The following is an 11042-nucleotide window of genomic DNA, read 5'->3' on the forward strand; positions in this document are numbered from 1 at the left end:
GGCACAGTAACATAGCTTAACAGAGTTAAACAAATGCAACACAAACAAAAGTAACACACCTTAAAATAATACTCTCCAACACTCTGGTCTTGCAGAAAATGAGATACCTGGATTTTCAGTGCTTGCTGGTCCTGTAGAAACACAGAAGGCAGAAACCCTTTGTGTGATCTCAGAGCTTACTTTGTGCTTGTGGCTCTGACCATAGCCTCTAGATAGTACACAGACTCCACTGGGTATCCCATTCACAGCAAAGTCACAGAATGAATGAAGAGACCAAAGATTTGATTTTATCTGGTTGTCTTTGGCTCCTTTGGTCTCTTGTCAGTATATAACTGAAATAGTATCACCTCGGTAACTACATTTGATAGCCACCGCCAAGTTTCACCAGGCCCCATAATTCAATTTTAAGCAGATATATTCCCAGAAAGATTCATAAGGAAGAAAAACCATATACCCAATAGACTCAAGAGAAGATAAAGTGGTGGGGGAAGCACCCCAGCAGATGCAGAAAACACAACAAAGAAACACAGAAACTATGACAATCACTTTCCATGACTAGCCCACCAACTCCCCATAAAGGCATGCAAAACTGCAAAGATAGTTCAAATATCTGAGAAAGAATTCCCTCTTAGTTTTAAAACAATCGGTGATTATATTGAAGAGTCAAGTAGAAGAATTAAGGAAATTTTTAGAATACCCTGATAAGACAGTCTCCAAACAAATGTGATAGATAGTAAATTGGAATCAAAATTCTAAAATATGGAGGGGGGGATTCACCAAAGTGATTATAAAATTGTTAAAAAAAAAACTAAGCACAATTATTTGAAATGAAGGAGATTGTTAATCACACAAAAATTTCAGTAGACATTGTTATTGACAGAGAAGATTACATAAAGGGACAACATTCATGGGTGGAGGATGAAGGTGAAATGTGGGAGACTATCAATCATTCAAAAAGTTCAGTAGACCTTGCCATTAATAGACAGGAGTATACAGAGGGACAAACAATGTTCATGGGTGGAAGATGATGATGAGACAGTGATACAGACAGCCACATGCCAGGAAAATTAGTCTTTTCTAGCATAGATGAAAATTTCCAGATTTCTATAATAATATTTAGAAGAGCAAACCTGAGAGACGATGAAGAACATAAAGAAGAAGGAATGGAGGTTTAAAAAGTAGTGGTATAGAGAGATGATTTAAGGAAATTACAACATAAAACTTCCCAAAGTTAGAGAAATAAATAAATATCCAAACACAGGTGATATAAAGATCTCCAAGAAGACATGGCCAGAGAGGAAACTCTGTACAAGCCACCATGGTCTGGAAGACATAAATTCAATGAAGAAATAATCCCAAGATCAGAAAAAAAAAAAAAAAAAGATGTCAACTCAAATATAGGGGCGGAGATACCAGAATTACCACACATCTCACATCCATCACAATCTCCTAAGAACTGTAGAGAGCAACAGAAACTAAGAAAAAAACACCCACTCAAAAAAGACAAAACTAGATATCAGCAGCAAGTTTTATAATTTTCCTAAACCCAGAAGCCTAGATGCCAGTGTAAAAACAAAAATAATAATAGCCAGGACAATATATCTCTACTAGAGCCCAGAAACCCTACCACAGCAGGCCCTGAGTATTCCAACATAGGTGAAGCACAAGACAAGAATCTTACAATAACCTTTCTGAATGTGATAGGGATCTTTAGAGAGGAAGTGAGTAAATCCCTTAAAGAAATATATATATGAACATAAACAAAAGAAGGAAATTAATAAAACTGCACAAGCCCTGAAAATGAAAAATGAAAAATTTAGGAACTCAAACAGGAACCTCAGAAGCAAGCCTTACCAGCAAAATTAAAGATATGGAAGAGTGAGCCAGGAAATCTGAGACACTATGAAAGACCAAATCTAAGAATAATAAGAATAAAGGAAGGAGAAGAAATGCAGGTCAAAGGCCCAGAAAATATTTTCAATAAAATCATAGAAAATTGTCCTAACCTAAAGAAGGGGACGCCTATCAAGGTACAAAGAAATATACAGAACACGAAATATCCTGCACCAGTATAGGCAGAGTTTTCCTGTCCAGACTGCTTGATCCCAAATAATCACTCAGAGTCTTAATATAAATTATAAATATTTGGCCAATAACTCAGGATTATTACTAACTAGCCCTTACATTTTAAGTTAACCATATTCCCTATTTATGCTCTACCATGTGGCATTGCCTTTATTAGCATGGCACATTCATCTCCTGCTCCTTTTGCATCTGGGCAGTGACTCCTCTAACTCTGCCCTTCCTCCTACCAGAGTCCTCTGTGTCTGACTGTTCCACTTATAATTCCTGCCTGGCTACTGGTCTGTCAGCTTTTTATTAATCAATGAGAATAATAAACATTCACAGTGTACAGAAGGATTATTCCACAACATACCAGAAAAGAAAGTCCCCTTGGCACATAATAGTCAAAACACTAAATGTACGGAACAAGCAAAGAATATTAAGAGCTATAAAAGAAAAACTTCAAGTAACATATAACAGCAGATCTATTAGAATAGCACTAGACTTGGCAATGGAGACTATAAAAGCCAGAAGAGCCTAGACAGATGTCCTGCAGACTCTAAGATACCAGAGATGCCAGCCCAGACTAAATCAAAACTTTCAATCACCACAAACGGAGAAAATAAGATATTTCATAATAAAGTCAAATTTAAACACTATCTATCTACAAATCCAGCCAGAGAAATCTATGCCCACATACTTTTTTTTATAACAGAGGCAAAAACGTACATGGGGAAAAAGATAGCGTATTCAACAAATGGTGCTGTCAAAGCTGGATATAAACCTGAAGAAGAATGAAATTTGATTCTTATGTTGTATAAAAATCATTTCCAGATGAATCAAAGACCTTAAGTAACCCAAAACACTGAAACTTCTAGATAAAACATAGGACTTACTCTTCAAGACAAGGCTTTCCAAGAACTTCCTATGACATAAATAGGACTGTATTTGGCCCCAAATATCGAAAGAGGTGATTAATAGAAATATAAAGTTTCTGTGCAAAAATGGAAATTCGATAAATATATGCCCCAGAGAATGAAGGAAAAATCTTTACCAACTGTGCTTCAATCAAGAGGATAACATCTAGAATTTACAAAGAACTGCAGAAATTAAATACCAAGCTAGTAGAACTTTGCAGTGTACTAACTCAGTGGGTAGAGCATGAGACTCTTAATCACAGGGCCGTGGGTTCATGCCCCACATTGGTTGCCAGATATTAGTGGAAGTATTAAGGCAACTCTACATAGTCAAAAGGGAAGTTTATTTTGTGGGGTAACTTAAAAATAAAGGGATAGATTACAGGGTCCAGGAAAGGTGTAGCGCAGTCCATTGGTGTTCTCTGGAGAACTCTGCTTGGTCTACCTCCAGCATCCAGGATCCAGGACCCAAGAGAGCTGGCACATTCGAATCTCAGGTCTTAAGGGCTCCTCATAGGCATGACAGTTACCAGAAGCCTCAATGGGGGTAGTATTTGCAGGTCAAAGCAGGAACAGCTACCCACTACAAAACTTCCAATCAACAAATGGACTAATGAATTGAATAAACAGCTTTCAAATATAAAATACAAATGAGCAATAGCTATTTTTAAAGTGCTCAACATTGCTAGCGATCAGAGAAAATTAAATTATAACTATTTGAGATACCACCTCACTTCAGTCAGAGTGACTATCACCACAAAATCTGACAACAAATGGAAGGAATGAGGAAAACAAGGAACATAATTATTAATTGCAGGTGGAGTGAAAATAATACCTGTGCATTATGGGATTTAGCTTGAAGATTCATGGAAAACTTTAAACTAGAACTACCATTGGGCCCAGCTATTTTACTCCCAGGCATATACCCAGAGGACTACACACCTCAGAGAGATTTGTGCCCTTGTGTTCACTGCTGTTTTACTCACCACAGCAAGGAAAGGGAACAAAGCTAATTGTTCATTGATAGATGAGTGCATAATAAAAATCCAGCACATACATAAAATGGAGTATTATTCAGCACTAAATAAAAATGAGGACTAGGTGGACTTAGAATGAATAATATTGAGATCATCCAATCTCAGACTGAGTCTACAATGTATACATGTACACATGTAAACAAATATATTTGTGGATATTTTTTTTTTTTTTTTGGTTTTTCAAGACAGGTTTTCTCTGTGTAGCTTTGCGCCTTTCCTGGGACTCACTTGGTAGTCCAGGCTGGCCTCGAACTCACAGAGATCTGCCTGGCTCTCCCTCCCGAGTGCTGGGATTAAAGGTGTGCGCCACCACCGCCCGGCATTGTGGATATTTTTTAACATGTCAAAGTTTGGGTAAAGAGTAGAAATTAAAGCAAGCTCAGGTAATATAAGACATGAGAAAAGACAGGATGCAGGTAAAAACATGGAGAACTGAAAAAGAATAGAAGGCAAGTGTTTTTCTAGTGTATTCTGTCAGTTTTCTTTTTTCTTTCTGTGGTGGGTAAGTGCAAGAAATGTATTTAATAGTGAAAATGTAAAGTTCAAAGTAAAATTCCATGACTACAGAATTGCTATTCTTATTTGTATCAAAGTGTTTTTTTTTTTTTTTTTAGATGTGTAGACCTTGGATCTGGGTAAATACATTTTTGAGTAGCTATGTTAATCTAGCTGTACAATTTTATTTTATTTGCAAGTGTATTAAAATAAAATGAGTTTTAAAAAATTGCCTTGTGGTGCATTTGTATTAATAGCACACAGATGGTAGGTGTGAATACCAAGGGATTGAGAAGGTTGCTCAATGGGTAAAGTGTTTGCTTTGTAAGATTGGGGACCTGAGTCTAGATCCACAGCACCTTTTTAAAGGCTGGGTTTTGGCGCATGCTGGTGGATGCCCAGCACTCGTGAAGACTGAGCTTTGTGGTGCATGCCCATGAGGCCAGAACTTCAGGGACAGTGAACAGATGCAGGAGGATCTAAGGCCCTGCTGTTCATTCAGTGTAGAAAAACACCACAGGCTCACAGGCAAATGCTCTCTCAAAAAGTAAGTGGACAACAATAGAACAAATCACACAAAGTTGACCTTTGCACATGTATGCAAAAATGTCCAAACTCCTACATACATGAGTATTTACAGCTCATGTATGTGCATGCATGCACACACATACAACACACACACACACACACACACACACACACACACACACACACAGCCTGCTTCTTTACCCTGTGCAATGGGGACAAGATTATTCACAGACAAATCATGGCATCAGGATCACCTGAGATTGTTACACTTACACATCCCTGATTTGCCACTACCCTCCAAGGCAAAATTTCCTGTGTTAGAGCTAGAAAGTTCTGGAATATCTGCTATAAAAGTAAATAAACTGGGACTAAAGGTACACATGCCTTACTGCCTAGTGGGCTCTGAGAATCACATTAACATAGCCTAAGATCTTTTCCTTCTCTTTAGACTAAGTGACTTTTTTTTTTTTTTGGTTTTTCGAGACAGGGTTTCTCTGTGTAGCTTTGCACCTTTCCTGGGACTCACTCGGTAGCTCAGGCTGGCCTCGAACTCACAGAGATCCGCCTGACTCTGCCTCCCGAGTGCTGGGATTAAAGGCATGTGCCACCATCGCCCAGCTTTACTAAATGACATTTTAAATACCTCTCTCTCCCTCCTTCCCTCTCTCCATCCATCCCTCTCTCTCTCCTTCCTTTCTCTCTCTCTCTCTCTCTCTCTCTCTCTCTCTCTCTCTCTCTCTCTCTCTCTCTCTCTCTCTCTCTCTCTGTCAGGGCCAAATGGAAGTGAGAGGTGAGGTTGGCAGTGAGTAACTTTATTTGATAGCTCTTCACTTTTATTTTTTGAAACAAAGTATTGCCCTGAACTTTTGACTCACAGAGTCAGACTGGCCAACAAGCTCAGGAATCTTCTGTTTCCTCCTCACTAGTTCCGGAAGCACAGATGCAGGCCCTATGCTCTGTTCTCATGTATGTGCTGGAGACTGAACTCAGGTCTTTGTGCTTGCATGGCCACAGGAACTGATCAAATCATTTCACCATCTCTTTGATTTTTCTTTTATTTTGACAAATCACTGAATTATATTTCTATATACATAACAATATAAACTAAAACTTCCTAAGAGACTTGTCATTTCAGTTATTTTAGTTAGATATTAGTAAAATATCATATATATTTTTAAACAGTTTTATTGGGACTCTGCATTCCAAAGTTGAAAAAGATAAAGATGTGGAGAGATACAAGTTGGTTTGGTTAATGCTTCCCTAGTCTGAGAAGCAAGGATTCAGCAAGAGGAGCTAACTAAGATAGTAACTGTTCATATCTCAATGGAACTGAGCTTAATCTACCCATTGACATTTATATCCAATTAAAAGTAAGCTACTGAAAATAGATTAAAGTCAATGCCAACCTAAGTTGTATAATCAACATCAGCTTTGACATTTACAGCAAATTCTGCTAAGCACGAGTTAACATGATTCTAAAAAGCTTTGAGTCATGCTGCTGCTGGCGCCAGGGTGAAGTCATTCTCTCGAGCTGCAGAAGGTGGATACAGAGGAAGGCAGAGACATGAAGATGCATGTTCTTGAGAGAAGGTATCTATTAACAATAATCAAAACTACCACAACATTGCTGTTAAAGTGTGATTGTTGTTGAATTACTTGTTCTGTGCTGTAAGGAATTTGAAATGTTGACCGTGTGTCAATGAGTTGGCATTTTATAAAATTCTCAATGGTGTCACCCATTTGGAGCCTTCTAGTAGATATGAATTTAAGATGACAATAGCATTTTTCACCCATAGAAATTTCAAAATCCACTATGGGCTAGATGTAGGAGTTCTTCCCTGGGTGCTTTATGTTTGTTTGTTTCTGTTTTTTAATATGTCTGTCTCTGTATGTAAGGCTACTATATATACATGGATATGAATATGCTTCCATAAGGTTACATTCAGTGTCATCTACAATTACTCCCCATCTTTTTTTATTAAGACATTGTAGTGGATTCCTGGAGCTCAGCCTGGTGCCTGGCTGTGGATCTCTGCATCTGCTTCCATCAGTCACTGGATAAAAGCTCTATGATGACAGTTAGGGTATTCACTAGACCAATCACCTGAGCAGACCAGTCCAGGCACCCTCTCAACCACTGCCAATAGTCCAAGGTAGGGTCATCCTTGTGGATTGCTGAGAGCTTCCCTGTCACCCTGCCTTTTGCTATTACCATGATGTCTTCATTTGTCATAGTATTTCTTTCCTTGCTCTCCCACTCTGGCCCTGTTCCAGCTCAACTCTCCCATTTCCTCATGTTCTCATCCCCCATTCTTTGCCCTCCATTGCCCACCCCAATCCTGTGGGCAAGGAATGTCAAGATCATGATGGGAAAATGTGCAGAGATGACCAGCCACACTAGTAGAAACCCATGAACTATGGACTAATAGCTATAGTGACCCCATAGGACTAGACTAGGCCCTCTGGATATAGGAGACAGTTTTTTAGCTCAAAGTATTTGGGGGTCCCCAGGCAGGGGAATCAGGATCCATCCGTGGTGCATGGGCAGGCTTTTCGGAGCCCAATGGTAGGGTGTGACACCTTGCAAGCCTTGGTGCAGGTGGGAGGGGCTTGGGCCTGCCTCAGCTGAGTGTGCCAGGCTCTGCTGACTCCCCATGGGAGACCTTGATTTGGAAAATGTGGGGATGGAGAGTGGATTGGGGGAGATGGCTGAGGTATGGGAACAGGGAAGAGGGGAGATCTATGGTTGGTATGTAAAGTGAATAGAAAATTTATTAATAAAAAAATTGAAAAAAAAAAAATTTAAGTGGGTAGCTGTTTCAGCTTTGACCTTGAAGCACTGGCCCTAGTGAGGCAGCAGGTAACTGCCATGCTTACCTAAGACCTACCCCTGGAGCATGGCCAAGACAGGTTCCCTTAAGACCTGAGATCTGTACATGCTGGCCCTCTTAGCTCCTCATGATCCTAGATGCTGGATGGCAGACCAAGTCAGAGTTCTCCAGAGAATCATGCTGGACTGCATCTCACCTTTCCTGGATCCCATAACCGCCCTCCTTACTGGTTGTGAGTTACCCTGAAATAAACCTCTTTTAACTAACCAGATAGACTACATAGAGTTGCCTTGTTAATTACCTGTATTAAGACATGTTTTTTTCATTGAACCTGGAGCTCAATGATTCACCTGGGCTAGCCAGACAATGAGTTTTGGAAGTCTCCCTGTCTGCATCCTGGCATTGAGGTTATAATTTTATGCCACAATTATGGGTTTCTAAAAGTGGAGTTAAGGAAACAAACTAAGTTCCTCATTATTTCAAGGCATGGGTCATCTCTCCAGTCCGTAGCTGTGGCAATTCTTAACTTAAAAGGCAGGCTTTAATCAAGGAAATGGTGATAATAAGAGTCTGGTCTCAGTCACTTGGTAGACCTAAACATTAGTCTGTCCTTATTAACATGATATATTTTAGTTTTCAGATAAAAGATGGAAATAAATCATCTGCTGTTCCTATCTTCCTATAGGAATTTACTAAGAATGACATAAGAATTCAAGATGCTTTAAGTTTTCAGTATGGTAGCTTGTCCTCAGCCAAATGGATATGATCTGGGTCTATTTTGGAATTGGATCCCCGGTGGAGGATCTTAAATGAAGCATTCTTCCTTCCTGGGGAGTGGGAGAGGGAGGCTGGGAGCCAAATTCCTCATATGAACCTCAAGGATGTCCAAGACTTGCAAGCCACAGCTCCGTTCTCATGGCTGAAGCAATTGTGCAGCCACAAAGTTGATGGGTATAATAGATGGAATAAAAGCAGAGTCAAAGGTGGGGTAAGGAGGGGGTATTCAGCACACCTTCTTCTTGTATTAATATTAAGAGGGAACATTACATGCACCGACTAACTCTGACAGCCATATGTGGCAGTAAAAAGATGCTTCATTGCTCCCCCGCCTGTGATGTTTCTCAGGAACCACTGCCTCAGGCATCCTCACATGAAGCCTTGCACATCTCTGGCTGTTCATGCTGTCACATAACAATTTGCTTTTATTCTGTTTCCTTTGCACAGTGACTTTTGAATGTTAACCCTTGAAGTCTGGCAGCAGAGCAGCGGGCTATCCCAGCTCCAGATCTGTTTCTATACCTCCCGGAACCATGATGGGTCACATCTATTTTTGTTTGTCTACATCCTTCTATTTTGACATAATTGGATTTTACTAAATTAATCTAAGATTTTCTTCCAACGCTAAGAGAATCATATGCTATCAAAAATTCATTTGTATTCCAAGGAAGTGGTTTGGTTGTTTCTTGTACTGAAAAGGAGTGTTTGGCTTTCTTCTGATGTTAGAGTCAGCAACTTCAGATGGAAATGGTCACTTAGCTGTAGCTGAAGGGCTTCTCTCCAGGTTCCACCAAGCCCTGCAGTCCCACAATCTACATATAAAATAATCACTCAGACACTTATATTATTTATAAACTGTATGGCCGTGGCAGGCTTCTTGCTAACTGTTCTTATATCTTAAATTAACCCATTTCTATAAATCTATACCTTGCCACATGGCTGGTGGCTTACCAGCGTCTTTACACGCTGCTTGTCCTGGCGGTGGCTGCAGTGTCTCTCTCTCCTTCCTGTTTCCCCAATTCTCCTCTCTCCTTGTCCCGCCTATACTTCCTGTCTGATCACTGGCCATCAGTGTTTTATTTATATAGAGCGATATCCACAGCACTTAGCTGATTTTTTTCTGCATAGAAATGGACAAATTACGTATTTCCCTAGTTCTTGTTCATGTGCATGTGCGTGTGCGTGTGTGTGTGTGTGTGTGTGTGTGTGTGTGTGTGTGTGTGTGTATGTGTGTCGTGATATAAATGGAGAAGTTATATGACAATTTCAGGTGCTGGTATTCACTCTCTATCTTTTGGGGGACAGAGTCTCTTAGTCATTTTTCTACTGTGAATGCACAGCTTCCAGGAAGTCTCTCATACCCACCTTTTCTCTTACCACAGGAGCACTGAGGTTACAGATGCTTGTGCTACTCAGTCTGGCTTTTACATGGGTTGTGAGTTTCCAAACTTAGGCCCTCCTATTTGTGTGACAAGCTCTTTATTCCCTCAACCTCTCAGCTGTGGTGGCGCATGCCTTTAATCTCAGTACTTGGGAAGCAGAGCCAGGTGGATCTCTGTGAGTTCGAGGCCAGCCTTGTCTACAGATCGAGATCCAGGGTAGGCACCAAAACTATACAGAGAAACTCTGTCTCAAAAAAAAAAAGAAAAGAAAAAATAAAAGCCCTCAACTATCTCTCTAATCTGATTTCCAATTTTCTTACCATCAAAATAGCAAAAGTAGAAAATATAAAATAATAATAGTAACATTTGTTATAAAGCACACAAATTAATACCTTACTATACAGAAAATACTCAAAAACATTTATAGAAAAAAAAGGAGAACATATGAGAATTCAGATTCCACTTCTCAAATATGGTACTAAATATATAAGGATGGGTTCTGGTTCTATAGATACCAGGTACAGTAGGAAGTATTTTCTGTCTTGAGTCAGGTAAGTTTGCTAGAGGCTGAAGGTCAGTAGCCGTTATCTTTCATTTTTCCTTAAATTTGGGCTGTAGTTTTCAAGATTCCTTCCTCTCTAGCCACCAAATGCCTTCTTCAGTGTTCTCTATTACTAATCTCTTCTGTTCTAGAATACCTTTCTCGTAATCTAGGAAGTCTGTGCTCTCTCCCATGCTGGTTATCTTACTACAGGTTTTGTTGTGTTCCCTGCAGCAGGGTATACTCTTGTATGTCCTTGGAAGGTTTTCTGGAATGAACTGGGAATTGGAAAATTATCAAGAAATAAAATATTCATACTCTTTAAACTGCATCTGTCCACTGGCAACATAAACTGTGAGGCACACATGGAGGATCAGATGATGGTTAAAGCTTAAATATTCCTTCCAGAGTAGAGAGGGAAACAGGGAGATGGGTTAGGAGGTTTGTAGCCGAGTTTAAAGAAAATGGCT

Source organism: Peromyscus leucopus, chromosome 15 (assembly GCF_004664715.2).
Source record: "Peromyscus leucopus breed LL Stock chromosome 15, UCI_PerLeu_2.1, whole genome shotgun sequence".
NCBI classification, from domain to species: domain Eukaryota; kingdom Metazoa; phylum Chordata; class Mammalia; order Rodentia; family Cricetidae; genus Peromyscus; species Peromyscus leucopus.